General features: G+C 43.7%; 1 long non-coding RNA gene across 1 annotated transcript in view; it reads left to right on the forward strand.

Annotated features, from left to right (window-relative positions):
- Positions 1-16,169, forward strand: part of LOC144753912 (uncharacterized) — an 804,407-nt gene that overhangs the window by 683,611 nt on the left and 104,627 nt on the right. The window lies entirely within an intron of this gene.

The raw sequence follows: 16,169 nt of genomic DNA on the forward strand, positions 1-16,169 counted from the left end.
ATTCACAGAATAAAAAGAATGATTAAGGTAACTATACATCTACTACGTAATCTCTTGCAGTATTTTTCCTTCTTATCTCTCTTCCTACTATTCTCATATGTGATCTTATACATGTCAGAAATTGAGTCTAACCGATTCACCACCGGGTGGGCTTAAACAATTAAACTACGTCTGACTTGCTAGTTCTTAAGCTAGACCTATACTCTTGCTGAGGGGTATTTTCTAGCAAAGGTCAAAGTTCCAAAGTTCCAAAGTTCCAAAGTTCCAAATAGTGATGAAGGTGAGTTCGGCCTTTACGTCCTTCCACCAACTTCGGCGTCTTCCAACGTGGCTCAAGGGGACTTGAACGATCAAAGATCCTGAGGAGTCCAAATTCTCCTGGTGCTATGGCATGTTCCTTGACCTGGGTGTTGTCAGGGAAGGCGGCAGCAACCTGTGAATGAAAAGAGAGTAGTGCAGAAATCAAGGAAGCCAGGTAATCTGTCAGCATGTTACTGTCAACATCAGTTATTTACTTTACTTTCTACAAGGCCTACTGCTTCTGGGTGTCTGACACAATGGAATTTCCATGTATAACCTAACAGAAGGGACACTTGTTTCATTAATTCAGAGGAGAATGGCTGATCGTTATCTGAATAGATCACATGAGGTAGATCACATGAGGGGATTCATAGCTGGGGAAGTACTGCGCACTAATTGTCTGGCTGTTGTAACAGCAGTATAATCTGGAACTGGATATGCTTCTGTCCATCTAGACAGTGCACACACAACTACTAGGACATACTTGTTAAACCTCTACATCTGTCCATTTGGATATAATCCGTCTGGAGAACCTCAAAAGGGTGGTCAGGAGGATGAAATCCGCCTTGTTCCACCGGAATGCCTTTACCTGGACTGAACTGATAACAGATCATACATGTTCATACATGTTCGCACTTTCTGTTCCACTGCTGCACGTAGGTGCTTGTTAAACCAAATATTCTGTAAGCAGTCTATCATCATCTATCATCTTCTCTCCTACGTGTGTTGGACTATGTGCTGGGCTTATGATTACTTGTACCATAGAATCTGAAAGAAACCATGTGCTTTTTCCCTTAGTCATCTAACCTTGGTTAATCTGGACCCCTCCTTGTTCAGTCCAATTCATTATCTCATCTGTTGTGGCATGTGTCTGTATGTCAAGTACATCTTGAGTGGGATCCCTGACAGTCATACTTTATATCAGTAATGGTACCTCTGTCCTTGTCGTGTCTGTTGGTGTCTGGGCTGTCTGAGCTGTTCGGTCTGCCAGGTCATTACCCTGGGTAATGGTGTCTGTAACTTTGGTATGAGCTTTATTTTTCAGGATAGAAATGGCTGTAGGTAAATGTATGGCCTCTAACAGGGCCTGAATAAGCTGGCCATGCTGAATCATGGTCCCATGGGAGGTCAAAAAAAAAAAAAAAAAACCTCTCTCCAAAATCATGAAGTACGCCATAGGCATATTGTGAGTCTGTATAAATGTTTACTTTCAAGTGCTTTGCTCTTATGCAGGCTTGTGTCAGAGCAATGAGCTCTGCTGCTTGAGCAGACAGGGTGTCTATTTTCTGTGTCTCTATGACTTCTGTGGTCACGGCATACGCTGCTACTAAGTCTCCTGTACTTGTTCTGGGTCTAGAAGTGCAATATCTGTCAGGTCTTGTCTTGGTTTATTCATTACTTCCACACAGTCATGTGGTGATGCATTTACTGAACTTGAGGGCAAAAGCGTTGCAGGATTCAGAATATTACAACGTCTGATCTCTATGTGTGGTTGAAATAATGTCAGTTCATATCCTGTCAGTCTCGCTACAGTCAAACGTAAAAATAAATAAAAATAAAAAAAGCATAAAATGTTTACTGTAACATGGAGTCGCTTAAAACTGGCGCGTGACATAATGCTCTTTTTAATTCCTCAAATGCCAAGGTGTGTTCTTGTGTCCTAGGGAGAACAGTCAAAATGGCTGCCTCCTGTGTAGTTAACTGTATGAGCGGTTTGCTAGATATGCATACTGGGGAATCCATTGCCTACAGTAAGAAGTGAGGCCAATAAAGGCACGTACTTCCTTTTGTGTCCTGGGCTGTGAAAGGTTAGTAATGAGCTGTATGATTCTTGTGTTAGCTGTCTACCGTGTTAGCTGTATACCTGGTGTACCCTCCTTGGAAAGCAAGTGTTGTACACCACTTGCTTTACACAGAAAGTGCAAGACTGTCAGAGATGCAATGTCACAGTCTGGTTCTGATCTTGCTGTAATTAGAATGTCGTTTATGTACTGTATCAGTGCTGTGTTGGTAGGCATGTAAACACTGTCCAGCCGTTCCTTTAGTGTCTGACTGTAAATGCTAGGGCTCACTGTCATCAATCTAGCAAAAATAAATGACATAGAAATAAACAAATAAAGAAAAATGAATTTTCAATTCAAAAGCTCTGCAGTTTACAAAAAAATAAAAATCCTACTCTAGATCTTGGGAACAGTATGACCATACTACCTACAATATGTTCTCTAAATGTATTTGAATAAAACCAAAGTATTCTTGTCATAGACAGAAGGCTGGAGCCTCTGTGAGAAACAGCCCCTCCCTTTAGAAAAATGTCCGCGCTCAGAGTTTTGAATCAATTCCAAGCCGGGCTACACTGTGATCTAAAATTGAATGACTGCCAGATGCTGAACCCATCGCAAGAGCAAGACTCTTGCCAATTATTCTGTTTACACTATTTTAAACTATACATTTGCAAGCGTGACTTATCTGTAAGGAAGAGCAACTTTTTGTACACAAGTCAGAGGGGCTGGGGAGGTAACTTCGCTACGAACTCACTCCTTGCTAACCTACCCCTCCCCTCAGAGCCAGGAGCTGGCTCAGTGTCAAACATCACTAAGAGGAGACAAGCATCTCACTCGTCTCTGCTTCTCTAAAATTGGGTCGCTGCCAACGCTGAGCTCATTGAAAGAGCCAGGCGCCTGCCAAGTTTCTTAAAGAGTGAGCTGCAAGCCTCCTCCCTCCACATGCGAAGGAAGCTAGTGTAAGTCTGATGAGCAGTGGCCCTCCCTTTACATAAACAAAGGGATCGCGGAAAGAATTGGGTTATGGCCAACAAGTCAGTAGCCCTCCCTTTACATAAACATTTACTGGGAGCCAGGCCATCTCGGTCTCGGACGGACTGTCTCAAGGTTAAAAAACACATTCCTTGTACGTCATAACATATCTCTTCCCAGGCCAGAGCTTTTCTAACTTTAACTGAAGCAAACTTTAAAACGTGTTAAAAAGTAAATTAATAATGACATATATTTTTCTGTAACTGAGTGACATGCTAGCATTTTAAATAATTCTGTACTGCTACTAGCTGCAAGGGAAACAATAAACAGAACAAAACAATCATGGCATGGAAACACACCATATTTTACTTTTTTGAAAATAACATGTCGAACTCCTTAATTTCTGCATTGCATAACCAATATTTTCATTAGTAAGTGTGTAAGCTTTTCTATTCTACCTATTAAAAGGGCCAGATTCATACTTTTTCAAAAGCCATCTTTTCTAATTTTAGTGGGGACTGTTCTCTGCACATATCAATTGAAGCAGCCTGTCAAAGTACATAGGTGAGCCTTGAAACTAAATGAATGCAAACTAAACTAATGTAGGGGACTCTTAGCAATGCACTAACATGGTAGTGTATTGTAGCTATCAAAAAGGGCCACGTCCATTAATTTACAAATAGCCACTTTCCTAAGTGAGTGGGATAACTGTCACACGCTAAAGGACAGCTTGCATTGGGAAAAATAATAATTCATATTTTGTAGAAACATCCCTATTTAAACAAAAAACACTGTTGCATTACACTAATTAAAAGCACATTCTAAGATGGGTCTGTTTCATATTTTCTTTCCAACCGCGAAAACATTGAAGCACTCTTCGTGGTGCAAACCCTTATCTCAATTCGACTGGTCTATTTACAACTATACCGACCTCTGAGCCAAACACATTAAATCAAGTGTTCCAAGGCAAACCTTTACAAATACACTCCTTTACTCTCCATGCAACATTTACCCAACGAATCTGCAAACTGAATACGCCCATTGGATAACATGGCAAATCGCACCTCCACACAAAACATGCTTTTTCCACCACTTCCACAGCTCGGATCCTTTTCAAATTTGGCATCACAGTAGTCCAAGCGATTCCCTAAATCCTCACCTAAAAGCAACCTAATCCCTCCACTGGAACGGGTACGAATTTCCGCTCAAAAACACGCCCCCCCGCAAACACCCAAAAAAACCCGCCAAAATTCCTCAACACCTTGTTAAAACAAATACTGCCTTCTCAATAAAAGATATTAACTCTTTGGCAGCCGAAGCACAATCATTCCCCAATGACTGCAGTACATGGGAAAGTCATGAACTCATCTCTCCACGGTATCACATAACACATACGCACATCTTCAAAACATTTTCTCTAAGCACTTGAAAGAGATCCAGCTCTCTCCTGTCTAACGTAATGGCTAGGGACCTGATGATAACATGCTCTGCACAGGCCATAACTACATGGCGCTATTCACAAGCCATATTTACAAGAAACTCAACAAGTCACAAAAATGACACGCTATTCACAAGGCATATTTACAAGGAGCTATACTTAAGAATATTCAACAAACTACTCACAAGTCTTAAGCACAAAGCGCAATTCACAAATAAACCAACTAGTTACTCACAAGGCACTTGTGCAGTCCAGAAGGGACTTGTCTAGATACAAGGAAATGAACGCTTCAGATGCTGTCGGCTTTAATTCTACATACTCTAAAGGGTACAGGTGGTGGCGTTCTCTACCTACTGGGTCTTTCTGAGGTGGTCACTTTAGCTAGTTTTTCTGACAGAACGGGATAAATACCAGTTAACAACGGCATTTCTTGGCTTGTTTAGTTCTCTCTGCTTTATTGAATTCTTTCTCTGTTCTCCTATGTAACTCTTTGCGCCATAACTCAATGGCATCTTTCTGAGAGGGTCTTGACTTCTTTTTCCAAATGGCGTTTAGCCCATGCTTATTATACATAAAATTACCACGTGTGTCTCTAGGCCGGGTTTTAACTGTCTATTCTAGTATACCTTTTCTGGTCCCTATCTGACGTAATCTTGAAAACAGAAACCAATACAATGGAAACACAATACACAAAAATAGACTGTAACAATCAACAATCATTCACACTAAACAATTTAAACACTGAAACAGATACAGATACAACCTAAACTGATACAGAGAGTTAAACATGTACTTGAAAAACAGTTTGTGCACTGAAAATACAGTACAACCATACCGGTCCCAAAAAATTGAGACACGTCTTTACCGGGCCCACGTTTAACTTAACCGTGGACCCGTCTTGACCGTTCCCACCTTTTACCGTGGGCCCGTCTTGACCGTTCTCATTTAAAATGAGCCCGTCTTGAAACTTGATACATTTCCCATAGTGGTACTCACCGGGAAAGCAGAACTTGAAACTTGAAGGCCTCGGAAACTTGACTTGACTACGCTTGCGCCTTGGAACAGATGGACCTCTGGAGACCTCGGACCTTGCTCTCTCACGGGCTGGGCCTCTGGTTGAGACGACCCGCGTTCCTCACCGCCTCACATGGATGCCTGGTCGCAGTCCGTCCTCCTCCGTGGGCATGAGGGAGTGGCAGGAAGACCTGCTGGTGCGCTTTGAAGTCCGTCACGGCTGTGGAAGGGGGCAAAGACTAGACCGACAACTCCGGCGAGTGGGGAAAGGGATATGTCCCTATTCGGGCGCCAAATTATGTGGTAAATAAATTATTACCCTGGCAGAATTTCTAGGCATTAACAAAGTATCATGCATCAAGTGAGAAGCAGAGTCCGTGGTATCTGAGTTAAAATGGGCTTTATTCCAATAACTCGAGTCAAAGGGAGAATATGTTCCATCACCTCTGAGGTTCAGGAAGAGTCTTCTAACATTTAATAACAAAACATCATATTATATACTTTTCACTCCTTGTACATAGGAGCAGGCACAAGACAGAAAATGAGATAAGAGCATGTGGGCGTGCATGAGGGTGTGTACTTTGATGAGTCATAGGTGTGTGATAGGTAGGTGTCATAGGTGGGTGGGTACTTAGAGGAGGAGTTGGCATGACCAGCTCGAACTGTGCCCTAATTGTGCAACTTTGAGCATGACGTGCAATTGACGTGTAACTGGGAGGAGGCTGACTTTCAACCCAGCAGAGAGATCTTTTATGTCAAGGCGACCAGCACATCTAGTACAACTGATATCTAGAGTCAGCAAGCAAAAGAAGCAAAGGTTGTTCGTCACTAAAAGACAGAGAGGGCATATTTATTCGTTCATTGCATGAGGGCTGTGAGCTCTTCTATGGATGCAAGCACCGTGATTTACTTAAATGGAGTCAGAATGGCTAGGCCCTATCTCCCTCGGATAACAGTTATACATAATACAGTCTTGGCAGGCCTCTTGCTGGGCTTCTCTCGGCTGAGCTAGAAGTATGCGAGGTCAGAGGGACGTAACTGCAGCTTCAGTGTGTCAGGAGTCATGAAACACCCTTATTTCAGAAAAGTGGCTCGGGCTGCGCCACAAAATGGGTTCATTACAATATTTATTTAAAAGTGCACAATGCAATGCAAATACATGGGCCTTATGCTAACTTAATGTTTGGGAGACTTTGATGACTGGCATTTCTAATGCAGGACATGATTTGTAGAGGCCTAGTGATTCAGGCCACTACGGGAAATATGCATGGGTGACATGCACATGACATGTAACATAGGGTATATGTAGTGGACATTTTTGGTCAGGCAAAATATCATTTTCCTCAAGCTGATGCTTCAGGCCACAACCAGACCGTGGCTCCAAATCAAATGAAAAGGATAGGAATTGGCATTGTAAAATTAGTGTTGGTGGAGCGCTCCAACGGCAAAATGTTATTTTACCTGAAAAATTGATAATCCTGCCACCGTTGCTGGCTCTTTTGTGCTTCTGCAATGGATGGCAACTTCAGGCTGGTAGCAATCATCAAGTATTACTTGATGTTGTCGAGTCTGCTGGCATGTAGCTGGTATTGTATTAGTCTTAAAAGAGAAGCCACAACGTGATACTTGTGAATGTGGGAGGATGACCCTTCCTGTCATTAAAGTGAGCCAGGGGACAATTGTTCAACTTCTCTACTCGTTGTCAGTAGCCAGCGCACCTGGGCGCAAGTGCATGTGTCGCAGACGCCAACTGGGTGATAGTGAGGCAGCTGAGTGACGCCGATTTAAACTACACTGATCTCAAGGTCACAGTTGAAGCCCTAATCGAAACTAGAAGCTGGTTGGAAGCAGGTGTATACCGCGAAGGTCCTGGCACGAAGGCATTATCCGTCTGCCCTTTCCTGCATAAATATCTGAATCTTCACAGGATCAGATTCAGAACATCTCATGAAGATAACTCGTGATGGCATCTTGAGAGGTTAGCAGTATCCAAATGCGACCTGCACCTAGCCCGTATCTGGCTTCGTGACTTATTTGCCAATTTTAGCTATTCGAAGAGATCGCCATGACACGGTGGCTCCAACCAAGCTAATCAGAAGCTCAATATTGTTTTATATTGACCTACCGCATGAAACAGCTCCTGAGAAAATAGACCGACCATCAATCTTTGATGTAACTTCATGTACATTAGAGTGACTTTGTGAGAAAACTGTCCTGAAGAAGGTGAACATCATCGAAATATCACCGAAACGCCGCGTCGACTGTAGTTTTCTGTTTTAACAAATAGTTGAATTGCTTAGTGATGTATAAATATTTTAATGCTTTTATGAAATTGTATTTTTATTAAATTGTATACATTTTTTCAACATATGTGGAATAAAATTGTAAAAACGTTTTTGACAAATTTTCTGGTGGATCTATTTGTATTATCTTTAAGCCTGCTGACAAAGATACATTGGTATGTGGTTTAATCTGTGCATAAGTCTAGTGCTATATGTATATATGTTATAATAATAATTTTCTTTAAAAGTTGTTGACATATGTGTGTCCTTCACATTGGGACATTGAACATTCTTCACAGTTGAAGCCCACCACAGAGCAGAATAAAAAGGCTCCATACCACTGAAGGGCCACCATGCATGCATAATCAAGCTGATGAGGGGGACACTGTGTGGTGTGTAGATTTACCAGGACACTCCGGGAGTACTGCATTGACAAATGAGCTGTAGAAGCTTCTGGAGCTGGCCCGGCGTGAGTGTGATCCTGGCCCTGTGCCACGGCGGACCCAGGCCCAAAACACCCCGTTGCACACTTTTCTTACCAGCAGGGTCACAGGGCCTCCTCCGGGACCTGGTAGTTCCGCGCACGGGTTCCTTAGGGGCTCTCCACTGGTCGCGACCAGCACCAGAGCCACCGCCACTCCGGAGGGGTGTGCTCGTGCTGGAGGTGGTGTGTGTTATTTCGGGGAAAAAATGCGATGTTAAAGCATGCGGGGTGTTTTTGTGCGTAGTGATTGTGTTTTGTATGCATTTCAATGATGGAGCGAAGTAATGGGTTGCGTTGTGACAGCGTGCGTTGTGAATGTATATTTTTATTTATTTTATATATATTTGTATATTTTTGTATATTTCTAAAGCGCAAACAATCGCTCCGGAAGGAGCATCCTGGCGCTGACTGAAAAGTGTGCAAAAGTATGAAAAACAGAAGGAGACTATATGAAGGACATTACATAATCATCAGAAAGAGAACAAATCCACGTTTTGAGTTGTTTTCTAAATTGATTTTCCTGAGTTAGGGTTCTAAGATGGTTGGGGATAGAATTCCACGCCTTGCCAGACAAAAAAGTCAGAGACTTGCCTCCTTTAGTCTTAAGTTTGAATTTTAACGGCTTGATCAGATTCTGACCTGAGGATCTTAAGGTCCTTACGGGACTGTAGTGGGGAAACCGTTTGATGAAATAAATCGGTCCAGTGCCATTAAATGCACGGAATGCTATAATTAAGATTTTAAACAGTATTCTTTTAGGGAGTGGTAACCAATGAAGGGTTTTAAGTGCGGCCGAGGCAGATGATCTCCTGGGTAACTTGAGAACAAGTCTAGCCGCTGCATGCTGCACGCCTTGGAGTTTTCTGAGGGTGTTTTTCTTTTTGACGCCTGCCATCAGGCCGTTACAATAATCAAGACGTGCAAGAATTAAGGCCACTGCCACTGCCTTTCTTGAGTCTATGGGAAGAAAGTCAAAAAACTTTTTTAGTGACTTAATGATGCTAAAGCAGCTTCCTGCAACATTCCTGACATGTTGGTCAAAGGATAAGTCGGCGTCAAATAAAACGCCAAGATTTCTCGCTGATGCAACTGCTTGCGGTGGCGCAGGGATGTCCTCAGGCCACCATTTGCTGGGGCAGAATTGGGGATTTTTACGAATGGGCAGAATTTCCCTCTTACTGGTGTTGCATTTAAGATGGTTTTGACCCATCCAACGGAAAACATCTCTTAAACACTTCTTAAAATTCAACTCAGCGTCTGTGGAATTGTTCTCCAAGGGGACAATCAACTGAGTGTCATCGGCATATGATGTTACTAATATGCCGTATGACTCAATTAGAGAGATGAGAGGGACCATGTATATATTGAACAATAAAGGGCTCAATATTGAGCCCTGTGGGACTCCAGAATGTACCTTCTTCTCTTTAGAGAGAAAAGTGCCCAAAGAGATGGTCTGGGACCTGTCAGTCAGGAAGGAGATTATCCAATCCAATGCAACGTCCGTGATTCCTATATCCCTAAGTCTATTAATCAATAGGGAGTGGGAGATGGTATCGAACGCCGCCGTGAGATCTAATAAGATCAGGACGGCGTTCTTCCCCTGGTCTTGTAATAGCTTTATTGAATCAGTAAGTTCAATCAGGGCAGATTCCGTAGAATGGTGTGAACGGAAACCTGATTGCTGAGGATGAAGGATTTGATGAGTGTCTACATAATTTTTTAATTCTTTATGGACCATTTGTTCAGTGATCTTTCCCAGAACGGGGAGGAGTGAGATCGGGCGCAAATTAGCAAGGTCTGTGGGGGATTTATTTACTTTTTTCATAAGAGGTCTCACGATTGCATGCTTCCACTCACTAGGCACGACGCCTGCGCTCAGGGAAGCATTAACAATCTCATTTATGATGGGATTAACAACCTCAATTACTTGGTGGAGGATTCTCGGTGGGCATGAATCCGAGGGGGCACCCGATTTACTTGACATAATTGCCTCACGTGTCTGGAGAAGCGTAACCGGGGTGAAAGTTCTGAGACAGCCCTTCAGGTTCTTTCCACAATCCGGTGGAGTAGCAAGCAAGGCTTGACAAGGAGCTTGGAAGTCCTTTTGTATTTGTGAGATTTTTTCTTCAAAGAAGTCCGCAATCTGATTGCAGAATTCTAAAGAAGGTGGGATTTCTGGTTGTAGAGCCCTAGGATGGGTGAAGGACTTGACGATTGAGAATAACTTTTTTGCTTTTGTTTGGCTGTATTAATAGCATTAATATAAAAGTTCTTCTTAGCTGTTTTGATCGCCATGAGGTAAATTTTTCTCTGCTGGGTGTACAGGCTTCTTTCTATCAGATCATAAGTTTTTCGCCAGTTACGTTCTTTTTTTCTGCATAATAGATGAAGTTTTGCTAGTTCAGATGTGAATCAAGGGGCATTAAGCTTCCCTTTTTTCCCTTTACTTCGAGGGCGATTCTGTGGGATTCTGTCCTTAATCTCCTGTCGCATCCACATATGAAAGCATTTGGAGCCCTGGGCAGCATCACCAGGCATGGTGGGAATAAGTGGAGCAACAATAGGGTTCAGCTTCAAATTAGGCTCCACTCGTGTCCAGTTAACATGGTTCCCTAAATTATGAGTCAGTTTGACTGGAGGTTGGGGCTGTGAGAGCTTAATGTGAAAGGGGACCAAAAAATGGTCTGACCAAATCTGCGGGACTGGGGGCTGAGTCTCCAAAAGGGGAAAATTAGTGCATATTCCGTCCAAAGTATGGCCGGCTTGATGGGTGGGCTGTGTGACAGTTTGTTGAAGGTCGAAGATCTCCAAGGTTTGGAGGAAATTCAGTGCCTGTGTGTCAGATGTGGATTCCAAATGTAAATTAAAATCACCCAAAAATCGAAAGTGTGGATAGCGAACTAAGAATTGTCCTAAAGAGTCACTTAGTGTGTCTAAAAATGACAAGGCACTACCTGGAGGGCGATAAATCAAGCCGCCTGAAAAGGAAGATTAATCATTTAGCTTGATAGAAAAGCCCAGACCTTCGACCCCTTTTAGGGGAGCTAAAGAAAAGGTATGACATTTAAAATGGCTTTTGAGCACTACCGCTATTCCTCCACCTTTTCCTTTCATTCTATCCTGTCGGAAGATAGTGTAGCCAGGTGGAAGGGCAGCTGCTACGTCAGGGTTGCTGGACTCTGTCAGCCAAGTCTCCGTTATGAAGAGACAGTCTAAGTTTGAGTCTACAATAAGATCGTTTAGATCTTGACTGTGGCAGGCCATAGAGCGGGAGTTTATTAGCCCCCCTTTAAAATGTGACGTAGTCGCCGTACTGTTATATGGGTGGGACTGTATCTTAACTGGAGCCCAGGGAGAGGACCACAGACAGGATCTACACGAAAATGGTCCTCTGATTTTGGCCATTTAAATCCTACAAGGACAACCCATGGGCATAGTGAGGTTCATAAGCTCACTTACCTGATAGAGACAGGCAGAATGCGATTGAACAGCCCGTCCTGCGCCTGTCGCGGAATTGGCGCGGACGGGCGCAGACGGGCTTTCCTTTGGCACGCCTTTGGCGCACCCGCTGCGCCCGTCCGCTGCGCCGCCGGAAAGTGGCAGTCATTTTATAGGCATAGAAGGGAGAGCGGGAGGTAGCCAGCAGCTAGAGCGCTACCCCTCCGTACCCCCAAGATGGCGTCCGCCCTTCTCTTGCACCAGCCCCTAATCGGCTGTGCAGAGAGTAGGGGTCAGGGAGTAGTTCAAGCGAAGTGGACGTTGTAGAGGTGAGATTTTAAGTATTCTAAAATCCACAAATAGTTTCTATTACACAATTTTTAAGAAAGCTTCAATATTTAAAAGCGTGTGGCGCCGCTATAAAAACAACACAGATTTTCAGAAAAACGAACTCTGCAAACAATACGGCCCCCGGCTTTCCGCCTCGGGGGTAGCACACTAATCTGCGAGCCCGCGTTACAACGCGGTTTAAATGCACAGAGAGGGCGGGAGGTAGCCAGCAGCTAGAGCGCTATCCCTCCGTACCCCCAAGACGAATGTGTGTGCAATGTAAAGACGGCGATGTGAATGTTCGCGATGAAAACGTTTGCGATGCAGCATCATACATCCATCTACAAGCCCCATGCGCCGCCGGTATATCACGTTGCGTGACGCACCGGTGGTGCAGCCTGCAAAGGGATATTTGCAAGCACAGGTAAAGTCACCCTGCGTGACTTAACCTGTGCTTGTAAATTTCGCCCCTATTCACGCAACACTTTGCGTGTTAGGGGCGGGACATGGGTGTTGCTGTGGATGTTCCCACGCAACACCCATGTCCACTGATGCATTTACAGATTTAAGAGAAATCGTAAACCTGGAAATGCGTCAGTTTGCTGCGCCACCATAGGGGTGGCATAGCCAAGAGAAACGAGGAGTCATTTTTTCATTTCTCCTCGTTTTTTCCTCTTTCAATGCATGCTGCATTCTACAGCACACATTGAAAGAGGAAAATGCCTCCAGTGATTGCCTTTGTGCAGGAAGGGGCACCTTCCTTCACAAAAGCAATCTCCCCATGGCGCAGGCATCCTTGCACCATGGTGCAAGGCTGCCTGCGCCGGCGCATGGCAGCTGTGGCAGCTGGCAGCTGTTTCTGCGCCAGCGCAGGAATGCGACATATCATTGTAGATATGTCGCATTCCTGTGCTTTGAAAGTTACACAGCGTGGCGCAGCCAAAGGGCTTGCGGTGCCATGCTGCGGCACTTTCTTGTAAATCTGCCCATTTGTGTTTTTTTATTTTCATGTTTTTTACATAAAAAAAGGAATAATGAAAAATTGGGTCGGCAAAATAATAGTGGAGATGACAACATTGAGTTGGTAGGAGGTAAGGAGGGGTGACCCCACATCCATTCTTACCACCCTGAGAGGAGTGCAACGAACCCTCCAAGATACTTCCAAGTTATAACCCCTCAAGCCACTCTCCATTACTTGTTTTACACATCTGAAAAGGTTGCTCTACTCCCTGGCATCATGTTTGTTCATATCGGAAATACCGAATTCCCGTGTTCCTGGGTACATCTAAGGCGGTCTGGTGTCCACTTTTGCTTTTAATAGAAGTATCAAGGGAGAGGCACATCTAAAAGGGGCTAGACAAACAAAAGAAGGTAATAGGTGGGGGAGATGATAGAGCAGCAGAGGTGAGGTCTGAACATAAGGGGCAAAACAACTACATAGAACCAGACGTTTAAGGAAAGGGAGATGGGGAGGGAGTGATGTGTATGTAATGACAGAATCAATGAGAGAAGGGAAGAGTCTTGGTTAGGTAAAAGGAATAGCATGCAAAAGAGAAATGTAACAGGCTTGGGGAGAGTGGCAGGATGGAAGGGGAGAGAATGCTGTAAATAAAACAAGAGCAGTGGTGTAACCCAAAATGATGGGGTCCCTCTTCGTATACTGTGATAATGAGCCCCTCAGTCTACCACATCTCACAGATATTCATTGGCCCTGGGCTGAATGGGACCCCGTGATGGGTTGGGGGCCTCCTGAAGTGTTGTGGGACCATCTGTGCTGCAGGGGCCTGTATTGTGTCGTGGCACAAGAGGTAAAGCAAGGTAAGAGGCTGAGGAGAAGAGTGGTAAATAGCAGAGCATGTAGGTGGAAGCTTGAGGGACGGAAACAGTGAATTGAGGGTAAAGGTGAGAGGAAATAAAACATGAAGAGTTGAGCATGGAAGGGAGAGGTGGACATAAAGAGGGCAGAACCAGTGAACAAAGTTGAGGCTGGAGAGAAAGATGAAAGGTGAAATGATGTGCTTGGATAGGAGAGGTAGATATAAGAGAAGCGGAGCCATCAGGAGAACTTAAGTGTCATGGAGAGGGTATGGTGAGTGTTGGATGTAAGAGGGTAGGACAACCAAGAGCAGGTAAGAGGCAGGGGAGAGAGGCAGGGGAGAGGTAGAATATAGAGAGGTAGAACCAGTGTGAGAACATTAGAGGCTGTGACGAGATGGGAGGTGAAAGGTTCAGTAGGTAGGTAAGAGGTGAGTGTAATAGAGGCAGAATTAGTGAGAAAGGAAAGAGACAGTAGTAGAGATAAAGTGAAGTGTCGAGCATGGAAGGGAGACGCGGATATAAGAGAGTCAGAAACAGTGAGACAAGGTAATAGGCAGGGAGGTATAAGAGAAGAGGTGGGTGTAAAGGGGGTAGACCAGCAAAAACACTAGGAGGCTGGAGGAAGAAATGAGAAGTGAATGGCAGTACATGCATGGGACATGTAAATGTAAGAGAGGCAGAACAATCAAGAAACCTTACACAGAGAAGAGAGAGGAAATGGTGAGAGGTGGATGCAGAAGGTCAGAATCAGTGAGAAAGGTAAGAGGCAGGGGGAGAGATGAGGCATACATCATGGAGGAGAAAGGTGGAAATAAGAGGGTCATAATGAGAGGAGAAGCAACAAAGTTGGCATAGCAGAGAGTTTGATGTTAAAGGGTACAATCAACAAAATTAGGTTTGAGGAAGAGACGAGAATAAGAGTAGAGGATGAATGGAAATAGGTGGTGTAAGTGGCAAAATCAGTGAGAAACTAATAGAGTGTTCAGGAGGACGAAAATGTAGAGAAGATGCAAATGGGGAAGAGCCAGTGAAAAGTTTGACACTTTTCGTTCCCATGATAACTTTTTTTAATTTTAATTGTAAAGATGATGATGTAATGTTTGCGTAACACATTGCTATATTAGCAACTTTTAAAGCATGATGTATGTTTTTGTCTAAAAATCTTATGATAAATTGGGCATTAACCCTGTATATGTTACCATTTACTTTTAATCCTTTATTTGCAATAAATGATTGATCAATGTTTTTATAAATATTACTGTTTCATGTCATTGTTGATACTATTAGGCACCATATGCACAAAGGTGTAAATTTGGTAACTGGTGTAACATTGTAACCCCCTGCGCCGTTACTAACGCCCTCATGTTGGTATAAGAATACTGTTTATGTCGTAGTGAACCCAGGATAAGGAACCCTGTTTTTGTATAGGGGGAGAGATGAGGCATACATCATGGAGGAGAATGGTGGATATAAGAGGGTCATAATGAGAGGAGAAGCAACAAAGTTGGGATAGCAGAGAGTTTGATGTTAAAGGGTACAATCAACAAAATTAGGTTTGAGGAAGAGACGAGAATAAGAGTAGAGGATGAATGGAAATAGGTGGTGTAAGTGGCAAAATCAGTGAGAAACTAATAGAGTGTTCAGGAGGACAAAAATGTAGAGAAGATGCAAATGGGGCAGAGCCAGTGAAAAAAGTTATAAGGCTGGGGGAGAGATGAGCAGTGAAGGTAGTGCATGGATAGGAGGCATGGCTATAAGAGAGACATAACCAGCAAGAGCACATAGGCAGATTGGCAAGAGAGAGAAGTAGATGGAGGAGAGAAGAACCACCAAGAGATATTAAGAGGTTGGATGAAGAGGGAAAGACGAGGAGAAGGTGGATGTAAGATGTGCAGAACCAGAAAGAGAACGTTAAAGGCTTGGTGAGAGATTAGAGATGAAGATTAGATCAGGGAGGTAGAGTTTGATGTAAGAAAGGCAGAATCAGCAAGAGGAGAGGGAAGGCGGAAGTGGAGAGGTGTATGTAATGGGGCAGGAACAGCAAGAGAAGATAAAAGGAAAGGGGAGAAGGAAAAGGCATAGCTGTATTTAGGATGGCATACCCAACAGAGAAGAGAAAGACTGGGTGGAGAGTTGAGAGGTGAAGAGTAGGGCAGGGAAGAGAGATGTGAATGTAAGAGGGGCAGAATCAGCAAGCAAATATGAGAGGAAAGGTGGGAAGATGAGAGGTAAAGAGTAGAGCATGAAGGTATTAGGGCCAAGAAGTAAGAGTGGCAGAACTAGAGAGGGAAAAATGTGATCCTTATTAACTG

The sequence above is a fragment of the Lissotriton helveticus genome, chromosome 5_1 (assembly GCF_964261635.1).
Source record: "Lissotriton helveticus chromosome 5_1, aLisHel1.1, whole genome shotgun sequence".
Classification (NCBI taxonomy): Eukaryota; Metazoa; Chordata; class Amphibia; order Caudata; family Salamandridae; genus Lissotriton; species Lissotriton helveticus.